Source organism: Anas platyrhynchos, chromosome 18 (genome assembly GCF_047663525.1).
Source record: "Anas platyrhynchos isolate ZD024472 breed Pekin duck chromosome 18, IASCAAS_PekinDuck_T2T, whole genome shotgun sequence".
NCBI lineage: Eukaryota > Metazoa > Chordata > Aves > Anseriformes > Anatidae > Anas > Anas platyrhynchos.
In genome coordinates, this window is record NC_092604.1 from 7,079,876 (window position 1) to 7,086,373 (window position 6,498).

Genomic DNA, 6,498 nt, shown 5'->3' on the forward strand with positions numbered 1-6,498 from the left:
CAGCTGATTTTTTTTTTTGAATGCTGCTTTGCAAATATTTTGATGGAAAATCCCTAACAATCTCCCACAATTCAATGAACTCAATTGGATTCCTTAAGTGATAAATTCAGAGAATTGCAGCACCACAGAATGGCTGGGGTTGGAAGGGACCCTAAATGCTACCCAGTCCCAGCCCTGCGCCGTGGCAGGGATGCCACCCACTAGGTGAGCTTGCCCAGGGCCTCATCCAGCCTGGCCTTGGACACCTCCAGAAATGGGGCATCCACAGCTTCTCTGGGCATCCTGCTTGCACCTGTGCCCAAGGGAAATCTTTGCATTTCATAGCGTTCTTATTCAGTTTGGGTCTTCCTTGGTTGTGGCCCTGCATCTCCTCCCAGCTGTGCACTTCCCACAGGTGACTGGTCGAACACAAGTGTCATTTTGGCTGCTCCCTGTTCATATCTTGGCTGCTTAATTATGTCCTGCAGGTGGTGTCCTGGAGGGGTGCAGGGAGAGGAGAGGAGGGAACCTTCCAAGGAGCATCAGTTCAGGTTGGGTGTCCATCCAGCCTAAGAATGGCGATTGTCACCTCCTTCCCCACCCTTAGACAACAAGTGAGAGCTGTCACATTCACTGCCAGCACGCTGCCACTTACCCTTTCAGCCTGTAAGTACTGATATAACTGTGACAAACGCATACTCACAGGAACAGGAGATGTAAGGATGCAGCTGCAGATCCTGGACCATTACAGATGTTTCCAACAGGCTCCTTCTGTCATCCCTACAACCTTTCTTCTTCGCTCCCAACCAACCATGACACAGCGGATTCAGCCAAATGGAATTAAACACATCTCACTCCCCCTCCCTCTCCCCCCCTTTTTTTTCCCCATTAATTGTATTTCATACTGAGTTCTGATGAGCTTTAGGTATCTGTCCTTATATGAGCCAAAGGTAATAAAATAACAACAAGATCCCCAAAGTACTAATAGGGTAATATGTGGTGAGAGGAAGGTACCAAGTGGAAAAAGAAGCAAGGGATAATATAAAGAAAAGGTAGAAAGAAAAAGGAATGATGAGAAGAACAGAGCGATAAGAGCAGGGAAAAAAAAAAAAAAGAAAAAAAAAATAAAGCAATGTAAAGTCAGAAATAGGGGAAAGGCTAAAAGGCAAAAGGGCAGATGGAAGAGAGAAAGAGGAGAAGATGAATGGGTGGGCTGAAGGAAGGCAAAGGAAGGGAAAAGCTGAGTAAGGAGGGATGAAAGAACTCCAGAGTGATCGGTTCTGCAGGTGCATCTCAGCAGGTTGCCTCTGATCGGCTCTCTCAGGGACACAGCATGTTACCTGGACTAATTTATAAAGGAAATGAAAAGGAAATGGACTTGTTATAATGAACACCATTAATTCACCTCTTCAGACTTCACTGTTTGAACAGAGAGTATCAAACTACTCAATTGTCATTTGTCTATTCCATTCTTCTCTGTTGCCTGTTGGAAGTGACTGGTGAGCACATACGCCCCCGAATGGCTGCACAGCCACTAATTAGCATATATATTGTTTGTCCTGGTACAAATTTATAGCAAACAGCAATATTTTACACTCCAGTAAAGTTAATAAATGAGGCTTTAGGCTATAAAAATTTCATGTTCTTTTGTGCAAAGGTCAATTATAAATAGTTAAGCACATATTCATCCAAAAGCTTTGGGCTCCAGCACTGGAAGAATAAAATATATTTTGATCAGTCCACTTGCCAGCTGGACCCATGCCTCTCGTGCAGCCTCTGAGACACCTTTCTCCAAATGGCCATTCAGTTGTAGAGTGCTTTTGGCCATGAGATGACTGAGGTCATGCTTTAGCTTACAGGAGGAAGATGCTGTGAAATGTTAGAGGTACGCTAGGATCACGCTGAGCCAGGCTAGTGGAGATTTTAATGGTTCGAGTTGTCCTCTCTGAGAAGCTCTGGGGCTGCAAAATCGGATGCGTACACTCAACGGTGCCGCTGATGCTGTTAAGGACAAAAAGTCCTTAGGGAGAAGCTAAAACTAAGGAATATGAAAGCCCTTCCTCATTTTCCATATGCAAAAAATGTGGGTTTAAAGATATCTTTTATTTGTATTACGGGAACACGTAGGAGCTGCATTGTGCTCGACGCTATAAATATATAGAAGAGAGGTGGCCTGTGTTTTAAAGGGCATCATCTGCATATGAGTGATGGAAGGAGAGGTTCTGCAGTCACATGCGTTATTACTAATATAATTCCTTTATATTACAGCTTCAACAACAAGACTATGCTGTTATATGGGGTCATATGTGAACACAGATAAAGACAGACGTGTCTCCTTGGGACTGAGAGCTTATAAGACAGGGATCAATGAACTGGATATATCTTCTTTCCATTGCAGGTGGAGGGGAAATGCACTGGCATTTCCTGCAACAGCCTTCTTGAGGCTGGAGCTATTAAATCACAGAAAAATTTTGAGGGATTGTGGTGAAGCTGGCCTGTGACAATGTGACAAGGAAATTCAATCAGAGGACATGGAGATTATAGGATAGACTAGACTGAGCAGGGGATGCAAGCAGCTGCTTACTGGAAAGAGACACCGTGAACAAGAGCATCTGAAGACTTGACACCGCAGGAGGTAAGGAATGGAGAAGTCTGGAGCCCAGATCACGGAGGAAGCAGTGTTAAACAAACTGTCACCCAGCATTTGTCATCAGTGTTAACCTGGTAACCAGGCAACTGAGAGATATGTAAGAAGCTCACTGCTTCATCCAGAGTGAAGGGATGTGTTTGGAGGGGATGAGAAAGGGCTTAAGAGCTCTGTGATTCACGGGATCAGCAACCCATCATCAGGGGCTGTCGGCTGGCAGGCAGGACACACTCACACACATGCTGACTTTATAGGATAGATTAAGGGTGAGGCAGGAAAGCATGGAAATGAAGGGAAGAAATCAGCACAAATGGGAACTGTACCAAAGAGCTGAAGCTTCAATTATTGCTGTCATTAGTTACTTCTCAACAATTCCTGTAGTTGTCCCAACTGCAGTATTTCATGTTGGTTTACTGCCTTCCCTCTACCTCTCCAGGGCTGTGCATCCAGCGTGTCTCTGTGAAGCTTTGTTCTCAGCTACGGGACATATTCAGCCCCACGTATCATCCCTCCACTGCCCAGAGACCACATCAGACACCACCAGCTTCAACAGAGAGAAGGAAAGCCACTGGACACCAAACAGCAGCAGGTGGGGATGGGGGAATAAAGATGTTGAAAAGGACTGTTGACATCCAGAGACCGGCTTGTCTTTGCAGACAGGAGACCTTTTAGTTGGACTGGTTTCATACAGGGAATGGTTTGAAGGTCCTGTACAAGAGAAGTTTGGCAGGGAACAGAAAGCTACGTAGAGGTGAGATGAAATCAGGAATGCTTGGCACATGGAGAGACGTGGAAGGGTCTGGGGACAGAGGAAGAAGGGGTAGGGTGAAGGGGGAGATGAAAGGGTTGTTACCACTCTGCGTGTATCCTAAAAGGAGAACACAGCACACAAAGCTTGACTTTCCCACTCACCTGGCCATGTGAACAGAGGGTGTGCAGAGTTCCTCGCTCTCAGCTCTCTGTGCGGAGCAGGAAGGAGGCACTCTGCACACCATGGCCTCCTGTTACAGACTTAATGCTAAAGTTGGCTGAAGCTAAACTATTTTCATTATAACAGCCTGCAAATTCATTTCCCTGCATTTCAGCCCAATCCATTTTTTCTGCTTGACATTAAGGAAGCTCTGCTGCAGCAGGCAATCCAGTAGAGAGCGATAACAGGATTGGAAAGGAGAGGCAGTCACCCAAGGTCAGCAGAAGCCTTTGGCTGCCAGTGCCAGGGTGGCTCAGCAAAGGTCACCACAAACGGGCAGGGACGTCTGGTTTGCAAAAGGCTGCTCATTATACACAGCGGGCCCGGCCCGAGTCGTGGGGGGGATTCAGGGATGCATCTGGCACCCAGAGAGGCAAGGGATGCTGATGTCTGCACTTGGTCAGGAGGAGACAAAGCTCAGCAAAGAAGACAGTGCAGCTGTGGCTGTCATGTTGGCTTTGCTTCATTTACGGTGCCTGTTAATTACACGAGGCTTGTGTTGGGAACAGCTGGCAAGTTCCCTCCTTCTGTCCCGCTTCTGCATGCGCTGGGTCGGTTGTGTTCTTCTTGGGATTTCAGTGCCAGGACTGGGAGGGATTTGTTAACTGACTCTTTGCCTCAAAGGTGACCCAAGTCAGACCCAGGAGGTCCACGGAGCTGGATGCCAATCAGCTGGTCCTGACCTTTCTTCTTCATTCCTCTCTTTGTGCGTCCGGGCACCAGTTCTCATTCTGCTTCTGGTTGTGCCACTCCCCAGTTTTAAACTGAGCTGTGAAACAATTTCATCTCAAACCATACAAGCTGACCAAAGGAAAAGAAGGAAAAAATAATTTCAGATACAGCTGCTACAAACCTAGATCCCCCGCATTGCATGTAGTTTAGGTTTTAAAGGTTTAGAATTGCTAGAGCCGGGGGGGAAACAATTCAGAAGTTTAAGGCACAGAACTTTTGTTACTCCCTCTAACTCAGGAGAGGTTATATTTGTTAGGCAGTGGTGCATTAGTTACAGGAGGGCTCACTCTCAGAAAATGTCTACACAGCTGTTTTCAGACATAACTCTTAGGATTTAAAAAAAAATTAAATAAAGTTTGCTGAAGACTTTGAATGCAGCCTGGATCTTATTGTATAAGAGCAAAGGCTTGCATTCCCCCACCTGAGAACAAAATCTAGTCTGGAAGTGCTGTTCTCGAACAAAAATGACAAGCCTTGTGACAGCACATCTCCTTCACAAGGGAAGTTAGCAGAAGTCCTGCCAGTTTGCTATTCTGGCAAAATGAGCGGAAATCTGCCTGAAGAAATCCAGGAAAAATGGATATAGTAATACCTTGCATTAAAAAGAGGTTTGGATGAACGTGGCCACTAATTGAAAAGAAAACAGCTATAGGGCTGCCCTTTAGTGAGACAAAGCCATAGTTCTTGGTGTCAGCCAAGGTGTCTTGAAACTTGTCAGTGATGCTGTGGGTCAAAGCCCTCTCCTGACATTGCAGAAAGCAGCTGGACACCAAAATGCTGAGGGCTGGACAGTGCTGTAGCAAGGGCGCGATGAGAGAGGCACCAGCCCTGGCACCCTAGGGCAGGAGGAGATATCAGAGGAGGACAGCGCTGCCAGAGCACCCCCAGCTCTGCTGCTGCCATTTCACCCTGAAGTGGGGCTGCAGGCCCACAGAGGGGGCTGGAAGGAGCCTGAGGAGTGTGAGAGGGGTGTCCTGTGACCCACAACATCTCCTGTAGCTCTGACTATGGCGGTCGGACTGGCTGATACAGGTTAGCTGTCCACTCTCTCACCTGGCTATATTAACCCCTCAGGAGTTCAAAATCTCATATAGATTCAGAAATTTGGAAGCTCAGACTGTTCTCATCGAAGCTTTCAATGTTATTATCTCTGCTACTCAGCGGTAGATTCCAAACACCCTCAGGAATTCACTTTTAATAAATGGTTGTGGGGCAAAGAGGTGGAGAGCATCCAGCACGGCCCCTGTTATTATACTTTCCCCTTGCTCAGTGCAGCTCTTACTCAAATATTGGAGCCATAGGGGGCTGCTGGTGGTGATGGGGAGCTTATTACAGTTCATTTCTCATCCAAATTAAAATCAGCACATTTGGTTCAACTTGCTGTGCTGACTGAGCGCTTTTGCTGGAGCAGAGCAAGACCAGTGGTCCTTGGCAGGGACAAATATGGAAGGTGGACACTGGAGACTCACTACCTGAGAAGACAGAGGATCACTGACTGCAGAATTAAAGCTAGCACAAATTACCCCCTCCTGTTCCCACCAAAGTCAGTAGTCAGCTTGGAAAGCAACAGGACTGCCTTCAGACTGCAGGCTTGTGAGGAGGTGATGTAGCGAGTGCCATCTACATCTGGAGAAGGCTAAAGCAGAAAAAAGGAAGAAAAACAAAGAAACAAAAAAAACCTACTGGTCCTAAGTGAGTTGGCAATAGGCACGGCCACCTGAGTGCCACAGCTCAGCTGGATGGCTGAAATGTTGGTCAAACCACCTCTCTCCTGACAGCACAGCTCCCCTGAGGCCTGGGCTGTTCCCAGGCTCTGCTGGGCCCCCTCAGGTGTGCTGTATGAGAAGCAGTGACCCAGCTGTCTGCCCCAGGCACAGATCCCTTTCGGTGGACTACAGCAACAGCTGAAGACAGTTTCCTCACTGCGGCAGGATCCGGCCTCTCCAGGCAATGCGAGGAGAAGGTGGGAGGCAGCCGGGTGGTAAAGCCCTGATCTGAGTCATTGGAGTGACTTGCAGAATTCATTTGACTAAGCAGCTGAAGGCACTCAGAGAGTTGTTTTCTTCTTGTTGGTTTTTCTCCCAGCTCTGCTATCTGTAACATTTCCCATGTTTCACCTGCCCAGCCTTTCAAATCATACACACGATGTGCATGCACACACACAGGCTGA

At 47.2% G+C, this 6,498-nt stretch overlaps 1 long non-coding RNA gene across 1 annotated transcript in view; it reads left to right on the forward strand.

Moving 5' to 3' along the window:
* The window catches only part of LOC110354167 (uncharacterized), a 110,092-nt gene extending 105,005 nt beyond the window's left edge, over positions 1 to 5,087 (forward strand). The window contains exons 7-10 of the long non-coding RNA XR_011803987.1: positions 468 to 645; positions 2,378 to 2,614; positions 3,063 to 3,215; positions 4,221 to 5,087. This is a non-coding gene — a long non-coding RNA (uncharacterized lncRNA). The remainder of the gene's footprint in view (positions 1 to 467; positions 646 to 2,377; positions 2,615 to 3,062; positions 3,216 to 4,220) is intronic.
* The last annotated feature ends 1,411 nt before the right edge of the window (positions 5,088 to 6,498 follow it).